This window comes from Carassius gibelio, chromosome B20 (genome assembly GCF_023724105.1).
Source record: "Carassius gibelio isolate Cgi1373 ecotype wild population from Czech Republic chromosome B20, carGib1.2-hapl.c, whole genome shotgun sequence".
Lineage (NCBI taxonomy): Eukaryota > Metazoa > Chordata > Actinopteri > Cypriniformes > Cyprinidae > Carassius > Carassius gibelio.
In genome coordinates, this window is record NC_068415.1 from 12394988 (window position 1) to 12422345 (window position 27358).

General features: G+C 38.0%; 1 pseudogene; it reads right to left on the bottom strand.

Moving 5' to 3' along the window:
• Window positions 1–334: 334 nt before the first annotated feature.
• Window positions 335–10785, bottom strand: LOC127983518 (C-1-tetrahydrofolate synthase, cytoplasmic-like; annotated as a pseudogene).
• Window positions 10786–27358: the final 16573 nt, after the last annotated feature.

Sequence of the window (27358 nt, forward strand, 5' to 3'; positions counted from 1 at the left end):
TAAACATGAAGTTCAAAAGAACAGCATTTATTCGAAATGGAAACATGTTCTAAATTTATAAATGTCTCTGATGTTACTTTTGATCAATTCAATGTGTCCTCGCTTAATAAAAGTATTAATTTATTTCAATGTACTGACTGTTGAACTGTTGTGATGTTTAATTTTTGCATTTAAAATGATTGCTTTAAGTCTTTAATTTTGTCATCTAGTTATACAAAAGTATTCATTTGTCAGTAGGATTTGCTGCCAAATTTTTTTTGTCCATTCTTGTTTTACCTTATTGGGTCTATGAGCACAAACAAAGCATACAAAGTCATTTGCTCCTGATACAGAGTCAAGCAGAGAGAACTGGTATATGATTTATACCACAGTCTATGACCACTACCCGCTCCTTCACCCACTCTCCTTTCACCATCTCAGCTCTGCCAGCACCCACAACCAAGATGTCTGCTCTAAACTCATCAACAGAATCATGAGCTCTTCTTTGTTGTTTAATCTAGCCGAAGAAATGCTCATGTTCAAAACTGGGAAAAGGGTTTCAAAATAGAGCGTGAGAGAAGCAGATGAAACCAACATGTTCAGCAAGGTCAGGGGTCTTTGAGTGACAGGTGGTCACTGTGGTGTGATCCCATAAGAGCAGATCGTGCATTGGAGCTCCAACGATTTTACTGCGGCCGATCACGACAGCATTCTTCCCCATCACACTCACACCTGCACACATGAATCACACTTGCTCTGTTCCAAAACCCAGTGAGCATTCTAACATGCACTGTCGACACCAAGTCTCTTCTAAAGGTCTCATTTTAATTATGCTGCCTTTTTTGAGCTAGATTGTTGAAACAGCATCACACGTATATTTTGTGAAAGCAGAATACTCAGCATAATATATATATATATATATATATATATAGGGGGGTGAAATATCCTGTTAATCTTGAGTACCTATAGAGTAGTACTGCATCCTTCATAACTCCAAAAAGTCTTTATTTTTATTATATTTATAAGAGAAAGATAGTCTGTACCGATTTTTCCCGGAAAAACACGAGCGCCTAGAGGCATGACGTGTGGGCGGAGCTAAAGAATCACGAGCGCCAGTAGGCTTTTGAGTTGAGAGCATGTGGAAGCTGTGACACAGATCCAGAGGCTGAAATTTAACAAGAGCAGCATCAGCAAAGGCGGTATGCTATGTGGTATGTACTGAAACTGTATATATTTGCTTAGCAGTTTTGGAAAATGACTAAGTTCCACTTTATGTCGTCTTTTTTTTTTTTTCTTTTTTTTTTTTTAAGCTGTACATGTGGAAAGTGCAGTTTGATGACAACATCGCATGTTGTTTACTTAATGTGCTTACTCGCTGATAGCTAAGTTAACAACACAGAGATATTTGAAGCAGTTTTACTCACCGCATGTGGTTCCAACACACAATCGTGACCCTTTTCCGTTGGGACTGCATTATCCTTAAGAAATAAACGATGTGCAATCCGAAATGCAGGGAACAAACAAAAACACTTGCACAACTCCGTTGATGCTCTGTAAAAATAAACTCCATCCACTGGTCCCTTAATGCTGTTTCTCTTTTGGTAATCTGTGCAGGTTTGTCTTGCCCTGGCAACCAAAAACACACTTCTTTTGTGACTTTTCGCGACGCTCTCGCTCTGATCAGGCTGTGCTCAGCCTCTCAGTGCTCTGCTATACGGGAGCGCGCGCACGCACTTAGGACCCATATAAGGAAATTCCGCTCCATCTAACGTCACACAGAGCCATACTCGAAAAAAACTTTCCGAAACTTGTGACAAACCGGAAGAGGTTTTTTTGGAACAAAAATACTCCTTCAAACGTACAACTTAATTTTTGAAACTTTGTCCATGTTTAGCATGGGAATCCAACTCTTTAACAGTGTAAAAAACTAAGTATGCATGAAATAGCATTTCACCCCCCCCCCCCCCCCTAAACGAAAAGCAGTTAATTTGAATTGTGATTATATTTCACATTTTTGAAAATGAGGTATTTTACCAAATATTACATTATTACTTCTATGCTTATTAGAGATGCTGCCCATGTCGGCAGTATAAGAAACTCGCTGGGTTTTAAATCAGAGCTGTGACGTGCCCTTTCTGACACACCAACATGTGCTGCTAAAAAAAGAATGTTCTGGATCCTTCTTTTCTTTCTTTAGGGTGCTGGCTCATTTCACCAGCCAGTCATCAGACTGCACCGCTCTGTCTGTGTATGTGTGTATATATAGATTTCACACCTATCCAATTACACTGCACACTCATTGTGCTGTAATACAAAGGCCACCTAGACAATCATGCTTTGATTCTGACTGATGAGAGCTAGAGCTAATGGGTAGCACTTCACAAGATTTCTACCCACCGCTCTGACTGATGAGCTCCATACAGCCATTAGTAGTGCATGGGATGAAACAGTCACGTAGGGTCTCCACAAGACAGCCTCTGCATTTATACTGGTCAGGCTGAGAAGAAGACACATTAAATAATAAAAAGTTACAATATATGCCATATATTGTGAGAGTATTTCTGAAATATTTGGCATATTATCATATCTATATAATATTTATAGAATAATTCCAACACCTAATATGGGAACTGTAATGTTTTTGAAAGAGACAGGAATGAGTATTTTTATGCACCAGCATTAAAATTATATATATATTTTTAAAGTTTGATTTGAGTTAGTTCACCCAAAAATGAAAATTCTGCCATTAATTACTCACCTTCAAGTCATTGCAAACCCATAAGATCTTCATTCATCTTCTGAACACAAACATAACGACTTTATTCAAAAAAAATTTCTCTTTTGTGTCAGTCTTCGAGGTGCATTCACAAGAGTACCATGACAAATGCATGTTGTGCTGCTGCATTCTGACAAAGAACCCGAATGCCCTGGATCTGGTTTACAAGCAGAGGAAGATGCACACTGTGCATAAAACAGTGTCTTCAGAAACATGTCTGAAGATTTCGACAGAGAGGATGCAGCATCACATGCATGTGTGGTGGTACTCTCATGAACGTGTGTCGAAGACACAGAAGAGAACAAATTGTTGAATAAAGTCGTTATTTTTGTTTTCTTTGCACACAAAAGCTTTCTTGTAACTTCATAAAAGTAGGATTGAACCACTGATGTCATATAGCCTATTTTACCTATCTCCTTACTACTTTTCTGGGCCTTGAACATGTCAGTTGTATTGCTGTCTGTGCAAGATCCGAAAGCTCTCGGATTTCTCAAAAAGCTCAATATAGTTTCTGTCAGTAATTACAATAAATACATTTTAAATCACATATGGTCACGCAAGTGATCTATTTCCCATAAGTATGCATCATAGATCTGATTGAACTCTCATGGATGTCTCAAGAGCCTGTAGGTGGATATAGCTTATTTATCCAGATTATAGACTCAGATGACACAAAAAAATATTTTTACTTGCATAAGTCATCTGAAATCAGTAAAAAGGCCTATATTCACACACATCAACAAAAAAGGCCTTTGGCCTTCTGACTTGTGAGGGGAAAATAAACGGATAAGGGAGCCAAATAATGTAATTAGACCTGGAAACTACACTTAGCAGAGGCCCAGTGGATCAAACGATGAGATAAAAAAGTATGTGAAATGCATCAACTTCAAAAGTCTCCACTACCTGTCTATTCCAGTTAGTTAAAATGAATCCACTATCAAGCCCACTTTTGCCATCTTGCTTCTCAAACATACATTTCAAGCAGATAACACCTACCCATCCAAATCTGTGTTTATTGTGTTGATAGAGTCAAGCAGTAGTCGTCTGATGAGGCCATGGACCACAGGATTCTCATTTACTGCAACTATATTTCACAGGACCTTAAGAAAATCAGTGAGATCAGAATTCAGAATCAAATCCTTTTTGTCACAAAATTTTTCATTTGCCATTTGCCATATTTATTTAATATCTCAGAATGCATTTATCTATTCCAAACACTGAACAAAACTAGATCAGAATTAACTGGTTCAAAGTTGGCATGAACTGAAGAAGTCCAAAGGCTCTAATTTTCATTGTAATAAATTGTAAGTAATCCTGCATGGACATATAAAGAGAGAAAGGACGTAAAACAAGACAAGGCGAATCACATTGTTGTTATTGCTTGGGACATGTTTCCCTGACTTTACCCTCTGTGGCTGTCTCAGGAAACCTAAAATGGTTCACAATGATCCCAATCTAAGCAATAGAGGAAGACAGTGTCAGCAAGAGGTTTATGATAAACATGTTTATTATAGCTCACTGAACCTCAGCCGCTGCCTTGAGCTTCATGCTGATGTGGAGGTTTGAATCATTTCTGTCCCCAACCTGCAACAAAACACAGGGTATATGAGTGTGTGAAAAGAGTACAAAAAGTTAAAAATGTGTAGAATTATATATTGTTTGTTTAATACTTTTAGACATTTTAAATTTTTATGTCCTATAAAAACAGAATCAGCAAACAACCCACTCAAATGTAATACTGGTTTAAATTTTGTACAAAATAATGGTGTATTATGTAAATGTCTGTCTGTGAAAATTTCTCTCTCAAAAGTATGGATAATGTTCTACTATTGTAACGGCGCTAATGGAGGACAGGAGACAAATGCAAGTACGAGTAAGTTTATTAGGAGTATGGTGATGATGAAAGGTCGGAGAGTAACGCAGGAACCACGGTGGCAGCACAGACTGGTGAGTTGAGACGTGGGGTGCGTAGAACGATGATGACAGCGGTGACAATCCAACAGTGGTGAGTGTATTCCAAGCGTGACGACAGGATCCGAACAGAACGGCGACAAGGCAAGGCAGGAACAACACGAACACGACATCAAACACCAGGATCTACAAACAACGATCAGACAAACAGGAAACGAAAGACAGGGTGTTAAATAGTCTGTGGGAACTAGCCGCACCTGCCGCTGATCAGTGATCAGCGACCACACCCACATGAAATAATCAACATGACGTAACATGACTACAGCTGGAGACGGTGCATTCACGAACCGTGACAGTACCTCTCCTCCTAAGAACGCCTCCTGGCGTCCCCAGAATCTCTTACCTGTCGATTGTAATCATCGATAAGGGAATGATCCAGGATGTCCCTAGCAGGTACCCAACTTCTCTCCTCCGGACCGTAACCCTCCCAGTCCACCAAGTACTGAAATCCGCGTCCCCTCCTTCTAGAGTCCAGAATACGATTAACCAAATAAGTGGTCTCCCCATCTATGAGACGCGGCGGGGGAGGGACCGGGGTAGGCGGATTAATGGGAGAATGAAATACAGGCTTTATTTTGGATACATGAAAGGCGGGGTGAATTCTCCTGTACGTCGGAGGGAGTTTGAGGCGGACTGTCACCGGACTAATGATCTTGGTGACAGTAAACGGGCCGATAAATTTGGGAGCCAGTTTATTAGAAACGGAACGGAGAGGAATGTTCTTAGTAGAAAGCCACACCTTTTGACCCACGACGTATACGGGAGGCCTAGACCGGTGGCGATCGGCTTTGGCCTTGGTGCGCGCCCCCACTTGGAGTAGAGTCTCGCGGGCTCTGGTCCAAGTGCGGTGGCACCTCTGGACGAAGGCGTGAACGGAGGGGACCGCAACCTCGGATTCCATACTGGGAAAAATTGGTGGCTGGTACCCTACACTACACTCAAAAGGAGATAGGCCCGTAGCCGATACTGGTTATATATTGTGGGCGTACTCCACCATAGACAATTGTTGGCTCCAGGAGGAAGGATTCTTGGAGACCAAACATCGCAACACCCTTTCCAAATCTTGGTTGGCTCTCTCGGTCTGGCCATTGCTCTGGGGGTGAAACCCTGAGGACAGACTTACAGTCGCTCCTAGTAATTTACAGAATTCTCGCCAAAATTTAGACACAAATTGGGGTGCTCTGTCAGAAACCACGTCTATCGGGAGGCCATGTAAACGAAAGACGTGGTCTATGACGGTCAACGCTGTCTCCTTGGCTGAGGGCAACTTGGCCAAAGGAATAAAATGGGCGGCCTTCGAGAACCGGTCCACCACGGTTAAAACAACCGTGTTGCCCTGGGAGGGCGGGAGGGCGGTAATAAAATCTAGAGCGATATGGGACCAGGGTCTCGAAGGTACCGGCAGCGGTTGGAGTAACCCATCCGGGGACCGATTGGAAGCCTTACCAGTGGCACATACCGAGCAAGCCAAAACAAAATCGTGAATGTCGCGAGCCATAAGTGGCCACCAGAATCGTTGCTTGACTAAAAATCTAGTACGGTTAACCCCTGGATGGCAAGCCACATTAGAGCAATGTCCCCACTGGATAACGTTGGACCTTAATCCCTCCGGCACAAATAAGCGGTTCGGTGGGCACCCGGGCGGAGGCGTTACCCCTTCTAAGGCCGTTCTGACCTTCGATTCGATCTCCCATGTGAGAGTGGAGACCACTAATGTCTCAGGAAAAATACACTCGGGAGTGGACGGGCGTTCGGAATGGTCAAAAATACGAGACAAGGAATCGGGTTTGATATTTTTGGAACCCGGGCGGTACGAAATAGTAAAATCAAAACGACCGAAAAAAAGTGCCCATCGAGCCTGCCTGGAGTTCAACCTTTTGGCGGTGCTAATGTACTCTAAGTTCTTGTGGTCAGTCCATACTATAAAAGGAACCCCCGATCCTTCTAACCAGTGTCGCCATTCCTCCAATGCCATCTTGACTGCCAACAATTCTCTGTTACCAATATCGTAATTACTTTCTGCAGGAGATAAACGATAAGAAAAATACGCGCAAGGGTGGACCTTGTCGTCTAAGGGAGAACGTTGGGATAACACCGCTCCTACCCCCACCTCTGACGCATTGACCTCCACCACGAACTGCCGTGTGGCGTCAGGGGTAATGAGAATTGGAGCTGAAATGAAACGGCTCTTCAGTTTCGCAAACGCAGCTTCCGCTGTGTTTGACCACCTGAAAGCAGTCCTGGCGGAGGTCAAGGCGGTCAGAGGCGCGGCTAGTTGGCTGAAGTTGCGAATGAAACGCCGGTAGAAGTTAGCGAACCCCAGAAACCTCTGTAGGGCCTTACGGGAATCTGGACTTGGCCATTCTACCACAGCCCTAACCTTCTCGGGATCCATGCGTATTCCCTCAGTCGACACGATAAACCCCAAAAATGGAATAGACTGTGCATGAAACTCGCATTTCTCCGCCTTGACAAAAAGCCCATTCTCTAGCAACCTCTGAAGCACTCGTCGGACGTGCTGCACATGTTCCTGGAGAGAAGAAGAAAAAATCAATATGTCGTCCAGGTAGACATAAATGAACTGATCAATCATATCTCGCAGCACGTCGTTGACGAGTGCCTGGAAGACCCCTGGGGAGTTGGAGAGCCCGAAGGGCATGACCAAATATTCAAAGTGCCCTCTGGGGGTGTTAAACGCGGTCTTCCATTCATCCCCCTCCCTGATCCGAACCAAATGATACGCATTGCGTAAGTCCAGTTTTGTGAAAATAGACGCTCCCTGCAACCTCTCGAAGGCTGAAGACATCAACGGCAAAGGATAAGTATTCTTTACCGTGATGTTGTTCAGCTCTCGGTAATCAATACAAGGTCGCAGTGATCCGTCCTTCTTTCCCACAAAAAAGAACCCCGCCCCCACAGGAGAAGAGGAAGGGCGGATGAATTTGGAAGCTAGAGAATCAGAAATATATTTCTCCATAGCCTCCCTCTCTGGCACAGAAAGTGAATAAAGTTTGCCTTTAGGCGGAGACTTACCTGACAATAACTCTATGGCACAGTCGTAAGGACGATGCGGAGGAAGAGAAGCAGCTAGGCACGTTAGATAAATCCACCGCCTCCTCCTGTAACACAGACACAGACACAGACGGACAAGCAGACACTAAACAAGACTCATGACACTTTTGAGACCAAGAAAAAATGGAATTAGAGGACCAGTCTACTTTGGGGTTATGGAGAAGGAGCCAAGGGTGCCCGAGGACAATGGGTGCCAGGGGAGAGTCAAGGATGTGAAATGAGATAGTTTCGGAGTGGTTGCCAGAGGTGATGAGTGTGATCTCCTCAGTGCAGTGAGAGATAGTGGGGAGTTGCTGTCCAGTGAGGGCGTGGACCGTGATGTGGTGCGGCAGGGTCTTGAGGGGAATGTGGAGCTTGTGTGCAAGGTGACGATCCATAAAGTTACCTTCTGCCCCCGAGTCCAGTAGTGCCTGACAGTGGTGTGTCTGTGCTGACCACCGCAGTCTAACCGGAAGGAGCGTAGATGATGGTGGTGATGAGGTCTTCTCGGCAGAGATCCCACCCGATAGTAGCCTCACCGCCGTCCCCCATAGTGCCGCCCTCCCAGAGAGTAAGGTGAGCACAAAGGCCACTTTCGCCCTTTCGTTGGCGAATGTCCTGGGTTGCAGGGCAAAATGCATATCACAGCGGGTTAGAAATGCTCTACAAAAGTTGGGCTCACCCGAGTATGCTTCCGGGATAGGAAGGCGCGGTTCCGGCTGGGAGGTGGTCACTGGTGGTACCGGGAGAGCGGGCGGTGTGGGTGGCACAGTGGGCGCTCGAAGAAGATGGAACTGCTGGGTGAGCTCGGACACCTGCGTCACCAAGGCTTGGACCGCGCGACCAGTGTCATTAAGAGTCCTCTCCTGGGAGTCCATCCTCCGAACACTGGCGCTGAGAAATTCTTCCAGAGATGAAGCTTGAGTACTCGCTGCCTCCATGATGGTCTGATCGTTCTGTAACGGAGCTAATGGAGGACAGGAGACAAATGCAAGTACGAGTAAGTTTATTAGAAGTATGGTGATGATGAAAGGTCTGAGAGTAACGCAGGAACCACGGTGGCAGCACAGACTGGTGAGTTGAGACGTGGGGTGCGTAGAACGATGATGACAGCGGTGACAATCCAACAGTGGTGAGTGTATTCCAAGCGTGACGACAGGATCCGAACAGAACGGCGACAAGGCAAGGCAGGAACAACACGAACACGACATCAAACACCAGGATCTACAAACAACGATCAGACAAACAGGAAACGAAAGACAGGGTGTTAAATAGTCTGTGGGAACTAGCCGCACCTGCCGCTGATCAGTGATCAGCGACCACACCCACATGAAATAATCAACATGACGTAACATGACTACAGCTGGAGACGGTGCATTCACGAACCGTGACAACTATTTAAGAGTAAATATTAAAATGCAAAACATTTTGGTGTAAAAGGTGTATGTTTTATATATTTAACATTTATGAAAATTCATGAATACATAAACATTATAAAAATATTTGCAATATATAATATTGCATTTTGATACCGACATTAAATGGATTCTTTTTCTAAAGATTTAAATCTGGTTATTTAAATGTAATTGTCAAACATGTTTTGATCAAAACAGATAAAAAATATTTAGAAGAACAACAAAACAACACAGTTCGGGCAGTGCGATTATGATGGTCGAAGATATGAGTCACACACCATATCAAAGTTATCTCATCATGGTGACCTTAAACTAACACACCTTTCTTTCACGTTGCACACTTATGCATGACCATGACCATGAAGCCATAAGGAGATGATCTATTTTAACACAACACCCACAACCATGAGAGAAAAGAAAATGGCACATTACCAAATGACCATCTGGAGAAAAATAGATAAGAAAGAAATTATCCAGCAAGCTATCACCAAAAGCTTTGTCATATTGTCCAAAATAATGAAAGAGAGGACCATACTGACCCGAGGGTCTTGAAACCTGGGAACGGATTTTTCATCTCTGCTACCTCCTTCTTCAGTCGCTCCTTCGTCTGTCTGGACATAAAGTGAAGAATGGCATTAAATCTAACTAAAGGGTGTTAAAAAGCGTATTTTAAATTTTGTATGTTCTCATATAATAAATGAACAAATGTATTTAACAAAAGTAATATATATGTGTTGCTAAAGCAGAACTTCACCTAAATGTTTTAATGTCCTTCTCATAAAGTGTATTAAGTACAATTAAAATATAATATACATTTATAATGATTAATAACAATGGCAGTGCAATGTAAATATAAAGTATGTAAATAATATATTGATAGATTAGTACATCTTATATACTGAAGTTTGTCTACATTTATTTGACACGGTAAAAGCTGAAATATTATGAAATATCATTATAATTTAAATAACTATTTAAAATTTTTAAATACATTAAAAAAAATTATATATTCATTTAATGGCAAAGAAGATTTTGATTAATCATTACTCCAGTCTTCAGTGTCATATGATCATTCTAATATACTGATTTTAAACATTTTTTTTTTTAAATTATTATTATTAGTGTTGACAATAATTGAGCTATTAAATATTTTTTGGCAGAATAATTTTTTTAAGCAAAAAATAAATAAAAAATAAAAAATAAAATAATAATAATAATAATAACAAACGTTCATTTAATTCTATAATAATTTAAAAATCTTTTTTAAAGTGTCATGTTTGATGCAATTTTATGGAACCTTGCTGAATGAAATTATTTATTTAAAAAAAGAAATTACTGACCCCAAACTTAGTAGTGTATAGACTTAATAATAAATTATTATCTAATTTAATAATTCAATTAAAAAAATAAATAAACAACATATCAAACAAGGGAGGTCCTTAGCCTAAAAAGGCACCTGATCCACCTGATCTGTAGGGGCCCTCGAATTCACTGTGCGGTCTTGTTTCCAGACACAATGGTTGTCATGGTGCACTGGCTGTCCTGGTGTCTCAAATCTCCACGCCAGAGCACAGAGGCAGTGATGACAAACATCTCCACCTGCTACTGAGCGCAACACAGTGGAAAAGTTAGTAGGAGGACATAATAGAGAGCAAAAAAGCACCTGAAAATAGAGTTGAGTCGGTATTTAAACTTATCAAGACCTGTCCTGACTCCTGTGGGGAAAATGTAGCCTACACAGCCACTCCTAACCTCTCTGCTTTCTGCAAGTGTCTCCTCTACTGTCACAGGAAACTGTGCAGTGTGCAGCTCCCAAACCAGAGTGTTATCACTGGATCCAGCTGCAGTGTTCCAGACTATTCCAGAACGAGTGGGAAAGCAAGCTGATAAAGGAGCCCTGTCAAGGCTTCAAACCTTAGACAAACTCAAACAATCACATGGTTTGCAGAAAAAGCATGCACAGGGCCAAAGGGGTTAAAATAAAACTGCTGTGCTGAGGAGGAAATGGGCTGTTCCATAGTGAAGAGCCAGGCAGCCAATCAGGGATGCATTGAGCTGGGACAGGAACAGTTTGGGACTCTGTCTCCTCCTCTTCTTTCTGCCAGTGAAAGAAGTCCAGCATGTGATTTTCAAAACAGAGTACCTCGATCTCACGCCTCACATATGCAGCCCAAAGCCTTCAAAGCGGCTGTTAATCAAACAACCTCTGGGAGGAGTGCAAGGAGTCGAAACATTAGATTGTTGTTCGTGTGCTGGCTGCCTTCAAACAAACTAATAAAAACATTTGTTTGTTTTAAGGCATTTCTGCAAGGACGCTGAAAATAATATAGGGGCAATGTCTTAAAACTTTGTAAGTTTGCAGTGTTATAGATTTCATGGACACGCTTTAAAATGCATTTTTGGCACAACCACAGAAAAACTCAATTATTAAAATGTATGAATATGCTATGAAATATCTGACACATCCAGTCCAAGTGGAGAAAATGTAGACAACATAAAACTCCAGGAACATCATGGCACGTTTCTCCACCAGGTTTCTGAATAAAGAAAAAGAAAGAAAAAAAAAGAAAAAAAGAAATTGGTTTGTTTTTGTTACTTTAGTGCCCTCTAGTGAGTAACTGTTAGATGACAACTTTGAAATGTTCACTGTAGACTCATTCATTTAATCTAAGCTCACTGTATTCAGTATGTTGGCGTTTATTCGCTTTATTTATTTATTTTTTGGGGCAATTCATTATTTTTGTCACACTTTTACACAGTCACCTTCACAATAAATAAATCAAACTAAACAGAGTATAAATACAAATACATGTGTATTTATTTATTCATTCACCCCCCCCCCTTTTGACTTTTGCTCAGATGTAATTTCTAACACAACCAACAATTTTATCTTAATACATAAAACAAACAGACAAACAAACAAACAAAAATAAATCTGTTATGATACCTTACTTTATCTACATACTTTTCTATTCGAAAACGCATTAATTCAGATGTTCAACGAACTGTCTAGTAGAAAAATTTAAATTATTTGGCATAAGTGCATCTACTGTGTTTTAATACAGTTTTAAAAGGTCCATTTTATTCAGCAGGGGTGCCTTCAATTGAATAAAGACATTACGAAAGTAAATTTATCAATTAAATGCTGTTATTTTGAACTGTCTATTCGTCAAAGAATAATAATAAAAAAAAAAATTTCAGGTTCACAATTTTATTCATCATTGATGATGATACCACTAAGAAATTTTTCTTGATTGGCAAATCAGCGTATTGAAATGATTTCTGAATAATCATGTGACACTGAAGACACGGAATAAATTACATTTTAAAAATATATACTAAAATATAAAACAGTCATTTTACATTATAACGTCATACTGTGATTAAAGACTTTAAAAAAACTACATTAAGGTAAAAAAAAAAAGAAGATGAATATATAAAATGCCCATTTAAATCGACCACAAAAACAAAAGTATTTCCAAGTAGTAATAAAAATTCAATGTCTAATAGTCACTGAAGTTTAAAGCTATGATTTCTATGACCACTGGGAGGCAATATCGGTCCATATTTGTATCTTAAAGGAACATATTAGTACCTAAAGTGTACATATTCATACCTAAAAGTTACAAAAGTGTACCTTTTGAAAATGTACTGCCCCAGTTACAGCTTTTTTTTTACCTTTTGAGAATGTATGTTAATCTTTTAAACCACGGCTGTGCTTTTCTCACACAGCCCAGTCCCTAATGTCTCATCATGTGAATCCTCACAAACGAACCGTCTATCTGGCTATTCACCACACAGACCCACCAGGCTCTCCAGAACACCATTAGTGTTCTATAAGCATTAAAATCATAAGGATTATTTCCTGCTTAAGGGACATTAGAGTATAATTGCTCCGGACTGCCTGATCTTGTTAGCTAAATAATATAAGCCTGACTTCCTTGTGCTGTTGACAAAATATGTGAAGAGTGATTTTACATTTACATACATCGCTAGAAGTAGGTCCATTACATCATGAAGCAGTCACTGAGACGCCACTGACCCACAACTCCTGGTCTGATGATCAAACCAGAGCTGGAAAAGATATCATCAATGCACAGTTAAATACAAAGACACAGTAAATCCATCGCCAGAGATAAGCCAGAATGCCTTTGCATTGCATACCAGTTAGTATTAGTACAAAACCAATGAAATGTTACTTATTTGTCTTCAAAACCTGCTGAACTGGCTTGTCAGATCCCTCAAGACCCACACAAGTTCTCTGGCAGTGGTACGTTATCAGTTTTTTTTTCAACACCGATAAAAATAAGAAATTATTCTTAATATCAGAATATTAGAATGCTTTCTGAATGATGATGTGAAACTGAAGGCTGGAGTATTGACAGCTGAATTCATTGCCATCGTGGGAATTAATTATAATTTTAAATGCATTAACACAGAAAACAATTTTAAAATTGTAATGTATTATTTTGCAACATTATCGTTCACTGTATTTTGCTTCTGACCTTATGCTTACAATTAAGAGATGAAATTGCATTTTTCTTCAACATAATTATACATCTTCATTTGTTTGAAATGACGTGCCTAGCTGAGAAAGCCCTGATTCCTGATGCAATCACATGAAATCATTCTGAAGGCACTTGTGTGGGATCTTGATTCACAAAGGGACATCCTCCACCCATGTGATGACAGATATTCTCATAGTTTTGTGACACTCCTCCACCAGCTCTTCCTCTAGAGCCTGAACGTTCCCTCTCACACACACACCTTTGCTGACAAGCTCAAACTTGAACATGACATGACGCTAATAGTATAAGAACTGTGTGGGTGTATGTGTGGGCAGCTTGCTTGTTGAGCAGATTGGCCCGTATGAAAATGATGTCCTTATCAGGGTGGAAGCATTCCCAAGAGAAACACGAGCTAGCCAAAACACAGATAGAGAAGCAAATTTGAAAAGATTGGTACATGTATTACATAAACACAGTAGTTAATGTGATTTCAGTGCTTGGAGACAGACATGCACATGTTCTCTGCAATATGCAAAGATGGACCAATTATCTGAGTTCTTTTGGCCTTCTGCAACATTTTCTTTCTTTTTTTTCAACTAAAGTAATAGACTGGAAATCACAGAGTACTTTATTTGCACTCTGCTCTTAGATTTTAATGCACTAAGGACAGAAAATTTCGCGACTCGGATCTCTAATTACTGAACCTAGAGGTGTGAAGGCAAGTTTACCTTGTGCTTGTTTCTGGGGAGGTGAAAATCACATTTATTCCTGAACAAGTGCGGCCGGTCACCTCTGCCCCACTTATGTCGCACAGCAGCCTTAGTCCTCATAAAACAGTGTAAGCAAGACATAGCGCTATAAATCAGCTGAGGTGATCACCAGCGGAAATGAAGAGATGAGACATGGTGATTTAGGGGCAGCGCTGTAATTTTTTTTTCTCTCTGGATGGCAGCCTGGACACACTTGTGTCAGAACGCATGTAAAGGTAGGATGGCACATCCCTAAATGGGTCATTGAACTGGGACAGTGTGGAATATTTACAGGGTGAAAAAAAAACCTGCATTCGAGATCAACCTAATGCAGATTCACACAAGTCAGCCTTATGCTTATGACAAAACTTAAAGAGATAGTTCACCCAAGAATAAAAAACTGCGGAAAATAGCAAGCCCCAGGCCATCCAAAATATAGATGAGTTTGTTTCTTCATCGGGAAGTTTAGCATTTAATTGTTCACCAATGAAATCAATTGCTCACCATTGAATCCTTTATAGTGAACGGGTGATAAAAGCATTCAAATGGTTTACATTATAACTCCAGTTCTTCAATTAACAGTTTGTGAAGAGAAAATCTGCATGCTTGTAAGAAACAAAACCAACATCAAGATGTTTTTAACTTCAAACCATTGCTTTAGTCTAAAATACAAATGCATTTTTCCAACCAGGAAGTGTTATTATGTATTATAGGCTTGTATTTTAGACAGAAGCTACGTCTAAAGTTAATGCCTTAATCTTGGATTTTTTTTCTTTAAAACAATATTTTCACTTAACTTCCCTCATGTTGATTATTTATTATTGTGTTTGAACTCTCATTCAGATGGCACCCATTCACTATAGAAGATCCACTAATGAGCAAGTGATGTTACATTTCTCCAAATCTGTTCTGATGAAAAAAACTAATGAGGAACTCATTTATGTCTTGGATGACCGAGGGTGAGTAAGCTTTCAGTAAATTTTCATTTTCCGAAGAACTATTGCTTTAATTGTTTTGGGTGCAAACTGGGTTGTTGTGGGCCAAAATCAATGCTGTGCTTTTATTGCTGATCCTATTGTACCTAGAAATTGCATGACTCATCAAACTTTCAACAAGGTTTACAGTCATTGTAATAGCACAAGAAAGGTGTAATGTACAGCAACAGTGTTGATTATTGCTGAATAAACAGCAAGATGGTGATCTGGAAAACAATGAACAATGCAAAGAATTTAGTAATGTTAACCCTTAAAGGGATTGTCCACCTCAAATGAATTAATTACTCACCCTCGTGTCATTCCAAACACATAAGACCTTCGTTCATTTTCATAACAAAAAAATAATGATATTTTCTATGAAATCCAAGAGCTTTCTAACCCTGCATAGACAGCAATGCAACTGAAATCCCAGGTCCAGGAAGGTAGGAAGAACATCGGTAAAACAGTCCATGTGACATCAGTGGTTCAATCACAATTTTACAAAGTTACTGAACACTTTTTGTGCAAAAAAAGAGACTTTTTTTCAGCAGTTCTTCTCCTCCAGATCATGCCTTCCACCATTATCAAGAGTACCTCTGCACGTAAACAACGCATGCGTGAAGATAAACGAAGGTCTTACAGGTTTGGAACAATATATGAGGGAGAGTAATTAAGAATTGTAATTTTTGGTTGAGATATTTGGGTGAGCTATCATTTTTCTCACAATTGATAACAGGCAAATACTAGCTGCATTAAGGTAAAGGTGAGTCTTCATGGTATAGAATTATTTTTCTGGAAAAAAAACTATATTTGGGGAAAGAAAAGTGGAATTTGTCACCTATGCTATCATAGAAGCAATCAAAAACATTAAAGTCGACATGAAACGGAAACTGTGATAGTCTTTTGTTCCTTTTTGTGAAGTAGCCTATGGCTGGTGAACTCATCTTGTGAGAAGAGATGTTGTTGCAAAGGGAAGAAGTTAGTTGTTAAAGTTTTGATTAAAGATAAAAAAAACTAAATAATTATGTGCAAGGATAAGTCTTGATATAAACTATACATTATTCCATAAAAAATAAAAACAGTCTATTTTGATTTCATGGTTAAACTCCAATTGTGATTTTCCTTGAAAATAAATGGCCTTGTCCAGCAGATGGCGCTAAAGTTGATTACATTAGTGTGATGTGCAACGTCCAGCAAGCTTAATAAGAAAAGAAAACGTTAAGCTCTACAGGTATCCATCAACAGACATTAATGCCACAGTACAAATTGAAATATTGCTCTAATTTATAAAACCGTATAATCAAAGATGCACCCAAAACTGAAAATCTGAGCCTCAACCCCCTTTGGAGTGTAACAAGCTATTGGCCGACAGTAAGTGGGCTGAAAAAAATATTTGAGGCCTGACTCACACTGTGTGTGAATAATCACCCACTGAGCACAGCAAAACATGGGAATGTTCATTTTAGCAGACAATACTGTATGCGTTTCAGATTTCAACTACAAACCCGTTTAACCTGTCAATTAATGGTTAGAATTACCTTGATTCATTAGTAATTTATTTGTTATCTTTGCACGTGATCCCTTGACAAAAACCTTTGGTATATTTTAGCTTTTTATACTAATTTCAAAATGAAAAAGGAGTAATGGTAAATTGCACTACCAAAAAATATATAACCTACAACCTAGATATAAGATGAAGACAAAAATAAAATCTGACCATATAAAGCTATACTTAATGTTATTTCACATATAGTGTGACTATGAGAGAAATCAGCTGGGAATTGTGAATTGGTAACGCATTACTGAATCACATTATAGAATCACCTTTATAAGATTCAGACACAATTGTTCTATTAAACCAGTGTAAAAAATCTAAAACTAGAGACTCAGTGGGCATTGGGAGATTGACAAAGCTTGAAAGAATTGCCCAAAGCCTGTTTGAAGCCATTGCACTTTAAAACCTTAAAGGTCTTCTCGCCGTTTTTAATGAGAGCTTCAGTTTGTGAGGAGTTGGATGAAATCCCTGAATACATTTAGGACACTTATACACCTCTCTGTCCATTTTTCTACCATTTTTGGTGGGGGAAGGGGTAATGTGCTCTTCCTTTCTTCTTTAATGACATCTTTTACTTGATAATCCCTTGATGCAGAGGAGCTTTTAAAACCCAGTGGAGAAGAGGGTCATAGGGTGGTCCTTTACCATTAGCACAGAATTAATTAATTGAAAATCTGAGAGGGGGGGGGGGGGGGGGGGGGATGGGGGGTTTGCTGTTCAGATCTTAGTGAGTGATGCAAGATGAATATGATGAGGCCTGATTTCCATCAGCTCCGTTTCTTCTTCCTTTTTTTTTTCTTTTGTTAGAGACAGCACTCATTTTTTGAGACACCATCTCTGTTTAGTCAAGCAAAAGAGCATCAGATATGGAGGTTAGATATAAGTCAGGGCTATCCAGAGGGCACCAAAGTGGAGAAGTAGAATAGGAGAGACAACAGTAAACACATAATGAATGTCTGATGGGACAATGCAAATAAGCTATTAAAACCAATGCATTGTAATTTTCACATATAAGAAACAGAATACTAATTTAGAGCCAATAAGCTATAATGAATTAAAGTAGCCATAAGCGGTAATAACCAGGGCAATGCATGGCCTTCATTGTAGTAAAGCCAGACCAGACCAGACTTATGACTCCAGACAAAATTATTGAAAAGCTTTTGGACAGTAGATAAAAAAAAAAACTTCAGATCACAGATCACAGTGGTAATAATGCCTGCATTAATCTAGCTGCATTTCAACTGGTCTTTCTCGAGACCACCTGACTACCAGTTCTAAGCAAAATTATCATATTTGTTACAACTTGTTTTATGAAAAATCTAAAATTCATGCAATAACTTTTTTGGTCACACTTTATTTTAGGGTCCAATTCTCACTATTAACTAAGCATTAACTATGACTTTTGCCTCAATTAACTCCTTATTTGCTGCTTAATAATAGTTTATAAGGTAGTTGTTAAGTTTAGGGTATTAGGTAGGATTATGGATGTCATGCATTATATGTACTTTATAAGCACTAATAAACAGCCAATATGTTAATAATAGACATGCTAATAAGCAACTACTTATTAGTGTGAATTGGACCCTATACTAAAGTGTTACCGTTACAAATTATAGTGTATTTCATGATAATTGGGTTATAATAATGAAAGGTCTATATGGTGCTGTAGAGATGTTGTATATTTGTAGGCAAAAACCCCAGAAAGGAGTCAGCATTTTAGCCTGTCTTGTTCCAAAGTCATTGGATTTTTTGAATAGGTTTTGCTAAAATGCCTGAAATAAGGTCTATTGAGGTTACTAGTCAATTTTGTCTTTATAATCAAATTGTTCAAACTAACAAACCTCAAACCTTCAGGGACAATGTTCTGCCAATTATATTCAGGTTTCAAAATGTATGACAAGAAACCATGTAAGAATCATAAACATTTGTTGTTCTCAGAGCTTATTTTCTGCAGTCCAAAAGCCACTGGATAAAATCCAGACGATTCCAATTTCTATCACTCCAGTCCTCTACAAAAACCATTTCTGTGTGTAGCTTTTCTTTAAATAAAGTGATGTATGTACAGTACATAGAGCATTTGTATAAACTGTAAAGTCTTCAGATACCTAGACAAAATACCCATTACTATTATAGTGTTAGTGTCTGAGCAAAATCTCATTACTTATCAGGCTATTTCACTATAATTTCAGCATAATCTGAGAATATTATAGACAGACTGAAGCTTCTTCAATAATACTTGTGTGAATCCGCAAGATTATTTAAAAGACATTCAGAGGACTTACATTTAGTTTTTCTCCAAAACACCTGATAGTCCCGGCTCATATAATTATTATTATTATTTTTTTTTAATTCAAGATTATCAAATGAGCCTTTACTTGAATTAGTGCTGCGGTGTCTGTATCAGATAATATGGCTGTCTGAGGGAAGCTTTCTGTTTCAGTAAAAGCATGATAACAGGTCTAGATGCGATACCTTTGTCTATCTCAAAGGGGGAAAGAAATGCCTATTTTTAGTTACCCCACTACTAAACAGATATTATTGCCCATAACCGAGACAAAATTACACTTAATATAACCAAATCTCCTCCCCCAGACACTGAGCTACTAAAATGGATGAATCTTCTAACACATGCATGAAGTTCTCGCGTCTTTTCCACTGCGATTATTAAGGATTCCCTTGCCAGTTGACAGGCACTTTACTTTACCCTGCGGTATCCTCATCTGCAGTGATTTCAAAGGTGATTGACTAAAAATGGATGTAACTCATAATGATTCCACCAAGTTCTCAATGCATTATGCAGGAATCAACAGTCAGTAATACGGCAATTTTGGTCCCCTAAATTCTATGAATATATCCATACACAAAAAGCGAATGAATGTTTTCTACACTAGCTTATTCCAATGCTGCTTCTATTCTGGGAGCAGGTTCATTTTAAGTTTATCTCTAAAAACAATGAACATCTCACGCAGCTCTCTGCATTTCCCAATTCTTGGATAACTTTGAAACGTGTCAAGTAGCAACAGAGGCAGCATTAAGTTCAAAGATTTAATCTATAACCTACAGAAGCAGACTGACAATGTGAGCTCCCTGCCCTAGTAATGGTTTTTCCTTTGAGCCTATGCACCGCAAAAATTCAGGAACAGAGAAAATTGAAAATAAAGTCTATTCATAAGCATGAGCACAAAAAGAATATAGAGACATGAGTGTAGGCTATCCTGAAGCACTGGCAAGTCTGTTCTCATTTAATTGGATATGAATTGTTAATATCATTTTGGTGAAGGTGAGCTTGGGAGCAAAATGGTGAAAGGATTTCGTCAATATTGCATGGCAGGTCTCAAGAGGTTAAAGAAAAGGTAAGAAAGACCAATGAATTGGGGAACAAGTGATGGATCCCTTCACAACCTCTATTTGAAAGGGAGGACATAGAACGTAGAATGTAAAGACAGACAATTCACTTGGTTGAGCCTCAATATTTTTTATCAATCAACACAAAGACAATTGTATCCAACCTTTTAACCATTGAATGCTACTATTAAACAAGTGTAAAGGCACAATAGATCATACTTTATAGCTGTTATGTGCTAGATATACTCATTATTAAAATAATAAGCCCACAGGTGAATATGATAAAACAAGTGTTTTGCTTTAGGCAGAGTTACAGTGCATGTAATGCACTAATTAGTACAGTGCTTACATGACTGAGATTAATTATTTCATTATAACGGAGTAAAACAACAGCGCCTTAACATCTATAATTTAAAACCAGATCAAAAGTCTTTATTTAAATATGTTGGCTGACAAAATACAAATTAGCCTTAGACTGTTGCAAAAACAATAGTTATGCATGTAATTATCAGCATCTTACACGGCTGGAAAACTACATTCTGATTGGTCAATCTCTCATTTTCGGACTAGCGCTCTCGCGTTACATATCCTTTGGTGCCATTGATTGTAGTGAAAAGGACCTCAGGCAACTTCAGTAATAATATTCCTGTAATATTCTTGCAGTGTTCATCTTTCTGCTACAAAGATTTTTTATACTTCGACTAGATGTAAAACAATATACAAAATAAATTACAAAATAATTCTAACTTAAATCAACATTTCAATTTCAAAGCAGCTTCACAGTAATATTCAAAAACAACAACAACAACAAAGAACATTATCAATGATGCAAAATTCTTCAAATGAGACAAATTTGAATTCTGCTGTCAATATCAGTTTACTGTTGATTCAGTACAGTTTAATAACCGAAAGTTGACCAATTAAGCAACGGGTTCAATTCAGCTCTAAGCAGTTATCAGTTATGTACATTTGAGCTTTATGTTACATCTTCTGTTGCTTAATGAAAGTTTTTTGCATTATTTAAGTATCACGTGTGTTACCATGATGGTGTTTTGTGTTTCCATAAATGTGCACCTTCTATATGTTAATATATACTTCTGCTTGTGGTGAAGCTACTTGTGATGAGCTTTGATACTTCATGTGGCTTTCTCTTATACAGTACCATCTTTATTATTATGGTGGTTGTCAGTATTTTCAAGGTACAAAACAGATTTAATTTTGTGTGTTGTTGAATTTACTGGTTTATATTCACATTTTCTTGTTTGTAAATTACAGCTTTATATTGTAAAATTAACAGTTTTTGACGTAAATGTGTTTACAGTTTTCTGTATTTTAACAAAATTATTCTGGCAACCACAGCTGCCAAAAAGTTTTTGTAAAAACAACAAGAAATTTTTTACAGTGTAATGCAATTCAGTTTAATAATAACGTTGATATTACAAAATTCAGCGATAAATCAGCTCTACAGAACACAGTAGTGTCATTAATCAGCTCAATTGACCCTTTGCAGGGAGTTTGATTGACAGGCAGTCTGACCAATCGTAACACCGAATTAGCAATTTTGTCCGATAAACAAACCAGATGGTAGAGTAGATTTAAGTTGGTGGATGTGAACTTGAAAAAATGGTGTATATTGACATCTTTCCATGGTTGATACTAGATACCTTCTGATGTTCATTCATGTTTATTTTGTGCTATAACTAGTAAAGAGGAAGAGCTGATCGTTTCAGCTGTCACGGCACATTAAAGAGCCACAAAACAATAAATAAAAAAATGGCAAAATTTAAAAGGTGAGACATTGTTTCATACCAATAATGAACCTGCTGTGCCTTGTCTGTTGGCATGTTAATGGTGTAAGCGCAGTCAAATAAATATTACTGAATATTAAGAGTCTTTTAGATCCCAACTAAGCAAGCCAGTGGTAACAATGGCAAGGAAGCCAAACTCCTTCAGTTGACAGAACTGGAGAAAGAAATCTCTGGAGGAACCAGGTACAGTCAGGGAGCCAGTTCTTCTATGGCCTGATGAACAAACACACTATGATATTGATTCCACACTGGATCACATTCACATCAGATCTGTGGATTCAATTAATAAATAATAATAATAATAAAAAGAAAATCACAAAATAAACGTCCACGTAATGTTTGAATCAATGCTGTTTTGGCTACAACTAAATCATTGAAAAGTTATTGGAATGAACAAACTTTGATATATTTTCAGACTTTCACACTGAAAATTGTTTAATGGCATTGTTCATAATAAACAATAAAACTGTTTTAACAGGAACATGAATTAATTTCAACCTGAGGGGCATGATCATTCTTTTTATATGAATTCACTAAGTAAGACAAAGTGGTTGTTTGTGAAGGGTCTCTTGAGGGGAATCACTAACTGTTCTGATCGGTTGCAGAAAACAGCACTACTTTGAGACTGCAGGTAAGAGCAGCATATGAAAACCCTCGATCCTCAGATTTCTGCACCTAATGAAGAATTCATGAATGTACCCAATGGAGCCGGACAAAAGTCAAGTGTAAGAACACACAATACTCCTGCCATCTGAGGCTGAGCACTTAATATTCTCAGTCTATTATCACACATGGGGTCTGATCTACTTTCTATTGAGCTCAAGTTCCTTATCTCTTATGGCTTTGACCCCACTGAATAATGCAGGTGGTTCTTCTAGTTATTAAGCAGAGGCGGACACATATTTTGACCCAGACACTGTAATATTATCTTAAGATCTTCAGACTCAATGGTGTGTGTTTGCCGGTGTGTATTTGTGATCTCCCTGTTCTCTTTTTGATCTCTCACCCGTTCTCACTTTATCCCTTGGATAAAGATTGACAGAAATACTCTCACACCATCTCCATAATTCCTCCATTTGCGGTAGAACTACAGCTCTTTGGTAGAAAATTGCTTTTAAAGGTGCCAGTACTCTGAGGTCAGCTCACAATTTTCCTGGGATTCTGTAATGGCCCCTGTCACACACACTGTGATGTAGACACATCCACAAAGGTTTTCACAGTTTCATGTTCACTTACCCCTTCAAAATCAATACCTTGCCATACTCCGACTACGAGACCTTGATATTCTGCTGTTATTTTAGGTTTAGTTCACAATTAAAATAACAGTTTACAGTTCTCACAGCTCCTGGGAAGTCTGTTGGAGTTATACTAACTTTTTCTTTATCTAAACTTTTTAGGCTACAGGGAAAAAACAACAACAACAAATGAGTTAATGACACTTAAGAGTGTCCATGGTGGAGAAAAGGAAAATCTTTTTAAAAACCTTGCCTAAAAACACGTCCACATATTCTTTGTTTTCAAGCTGATTTCGTAGGATTTTATGTGACTTTGATACCATTATATATATATATTTGGCCATCCAAGGAAATATTAAATTTTGAAATATATTTATAAATAAAACAGTTTACAAATATATATATCGTGGCATTTAGAACCCGAGCTTAATAAAAATAATATATTTCACAGAAGAACAGATGAATTCAACTTATTGCATTTACGCATTTTTTATATGCATTTTTAATAGATTTCATGGTCACTTACTCATATACTTCTTGAACAAATGTGGGAATTGAATGTAATAAAATGCACACACACTTCTTGCTTCAAGCATTTGAATCACTCAGTAGAGATCAGAGATCTGACACTCTGATGCTTGTAATGGGTTATGAGGTTCGTGTCCATATTAACCCCGTGCTGACCCTGGCATTTGCCTGTGATTATTCATACACTTTGAAAATCATCCATCCTTGTTTAATTAGTGAGACAATCTTGCTAAATATGTGGGTTACTGTACATTCATAACAAACCTATTAATAATTGCATGTCACGAAGAGCGTTGACAAAACAATCAATGGAAGATGCATCTGCACACCCACTGGCTGTCAAATATTGGCTTGTATATTATAGCAAGAGAGACAGAGTGTGAGGCACAAAGGAATAAACCAGACATGATCAGGTCGACACAGGTTGTTTGAATGATCTATCTCCTCACACTCATGCAGTAACATGTATTTTCAGCAAATATCCAATTGTCATTACTCAAAAGCTCATTCACACTGGTCAATGGACATATCAGGTTCATAAAGCGTGCCTTTTTCATTCATTTCCATCTTTGGATTCAGCTCATTTCACTGGGTATTTCAAAGCATGTGAAACGTAAAGGACACATAATCAATATTCCTATGAAATCACGTGTTGGACATGGCATAGTGCACATCAATAGCTGTACCGTATGTAATAATGGACTGCACTTCGATTAAGTAAAATAACATGGATGTAAAAAAGAAAATTCTGGGCATGGACAGTTCCGTCAAGGCATTTTACAATCCTCTCCCTTTTTCTGGAAAATGAAGCAAACTACACATATTCTAGTCCTTTTCCATTTCAGCATGAACAAAATCAAACAACAAAACGCAGTGTTCGTCTAATTGTTGTCTGACTAACAGGCAGAAAATCTCTCCTGAATGTGAAAGTCTCACCGCCTCCAGCAGCTTCACACAGCTCGCATAGCACACAAGTTATTTAGCCTCTCTCTCTCTCTCTGTTACTCTGTCAAGGCTGATAAACATTGAAAAATGAGGCAAGGCACTTTTATGCCCATCCTCACTTTCGTGAGAAGCGTGTGTGGTCTCTGATGACTGCAGATACTTATGTCAGCTATATTTAGAGCTGTATATATAGACCGCAGACATCCAGAGGAGTCAATTTAAAGACAGTTGTAAGAAAAACTATATATCAAGCATATGCGTCCTGATGAGAGCTGACTGTTGGTATGTTTTGGTGGTGATGTGCAGAGAATGTTTTGTTTTTTTGTTGTTGTTGTTGTTGCAAAAAAAAAAAAAAAGAAAAAAAGAAAAAAACATGCATCTAAGATACAGACAACTTTTTGTCACAGAACATAATTGTTGTTCTTTAAAAAATACTAACAATGCAATTTTAAAAAGTTTAAATGAAAACATAAAAGTAAATAAATTATAAAATGTTAAAGGTATAAGAATATTTTGTGTAATGCATTACACTTAAGGTCAAATACATAGGCCTGGTAAAATAAACAACAAACAAAAATGTATTAATAATTATTATTAATAACAAAACTAAGACTAAGTTATTTTTATTACAGCCAATGTATACTGTTAATTTTGATATTACACTCAAATAATTTACAATAAACATTTACAATAAAATACTCTTTTATACTAATTTCAATTATTTAAAAAAATATTCTGAATAATAAAACAAATATATTTTATTTTTCTTGCTTATAATAATAATTTCCCTTTTGTAATAACACAAAACTAAAATATATTAAAGCTAAAGTAGACTTAGGAAGTATTTACCAGGCCAGGACAATTTTTTTTATTTTTTTATTCTAGTGGAAAAGACTTATAAGGTTTGCATCCTGGCCTGTGTGTGACCTGTTCATACATTGACATCAAATTTGTGCTAAATATACCTTTTATTCATCCATGCATACTCTAAAATGTGAGACCAACTCTGCATTTCCTCAATCAGATGATGCTAATGTCTCTCAGTGAGTCTTCTGTCAGTGATTTAGAGAAGCCGTGTGACATGTCTGAATATCCCAAACCAGTCATGACTAATGAGCTCATGTGATGAGCACAATTACCAGTGTCAGAGCTCAAAAGCACACTGAACTGACTGACACAACAGGCTTTAAGCCCATACTGAGATGAGCCCTGCCCTTTGGGGATGGGTCGTTATAATACAGGCGGGACATGAAAAGTAAGGTGGTGGTGGGGGGGGGGTCACCCCGTATATAGCAGCTGAGGGAATAGCTGAACCTCTGAACCTATGATTAATTTTAATGAGGATACTAGCAAGTAGGTAGCATCTCCCAAAAACCTGCCATGTCTGCTGGAAAACACACTTTAAGCTGATAGCTGTATTTTAGAACATGATAGCTGTTTATCATAATTAATTAATATTATTTGGTATAACATTTTAAACAATAAATAAACCAACTACTAGCTAATGTTAATACCAATTTAAGGTGGCCAAGCTGTTTTTAAGAACAATGTGCCTATAGGTTACCAGTCTAAACTAGTTATCGGCTGGGCACCCAGTCACCATCTTCTAAAAACAAGCCTGAGCAGTTAGTACAGTAGCTGCGTTTCCCAAAAACATTGTTAGCTGTGGTAAGTTCTACTGAACTGTAATGGTAACGACAGAACTTGCGACCAAATATGCTTTTGGGAACACACCCCTGGCCAATTATTGGCATTGATATTATACATTATTATGGTCATCATTTTCAAAACCGACTCGCTGATAAAATTTTAAAACATTTAATGTAACTTTTTTTCAGAGCCCTTGTTATTCTTAATTTTGAAATAAATGTTTATTTTTACACCTGACATACAGTATATATATCAGTTCAAAATATCGGTTATCGGACTACTTGATCTGTAATAATTGGTGTCGGCTCCTAGAAAAACATATCTGTTGACCCCTAATTTCAAGATATGAATTAAGGTTTAAAAAAAAATGTAATATGTGATTAGTCACTACTCATGCCATTAAAAAATAAATAAAATAAAACAGTTATTTAGATCATATAATCATTTATTCAATAATTTTCTTTGACTTTTTAACTTTTTTTATTTTAAATCATTTGGCACAAAACCACCTCATTTTTAAGACCCGTAACTAGAGAAGACTGATATTCACAGAAGCACTGATTGACACACAATTCACTTGCTTCAATTACAAGTAATGAATCACTTTGCCTCTCTGACCTTCTTCCTCAGCACCATTTTATTCTATCCATTCTAGCTCCGGTCCGCCCTCTGAACACAAGGCTCTCTAGATGCAGGGCTGAATGGGAAAGTTATCCATGGGTCTGTCCTGCAGCATTTCAGTTGCTCACAGTGTTCAAATTTAAATTCCGTCATAAAACCCACAAATTGTTCCAAACCTGTAATAATTTCTTCTTCTGTTGAACATAGAAGATACTTTGAAGAATCTTTGAAGAATTCTTTGGTTTCTG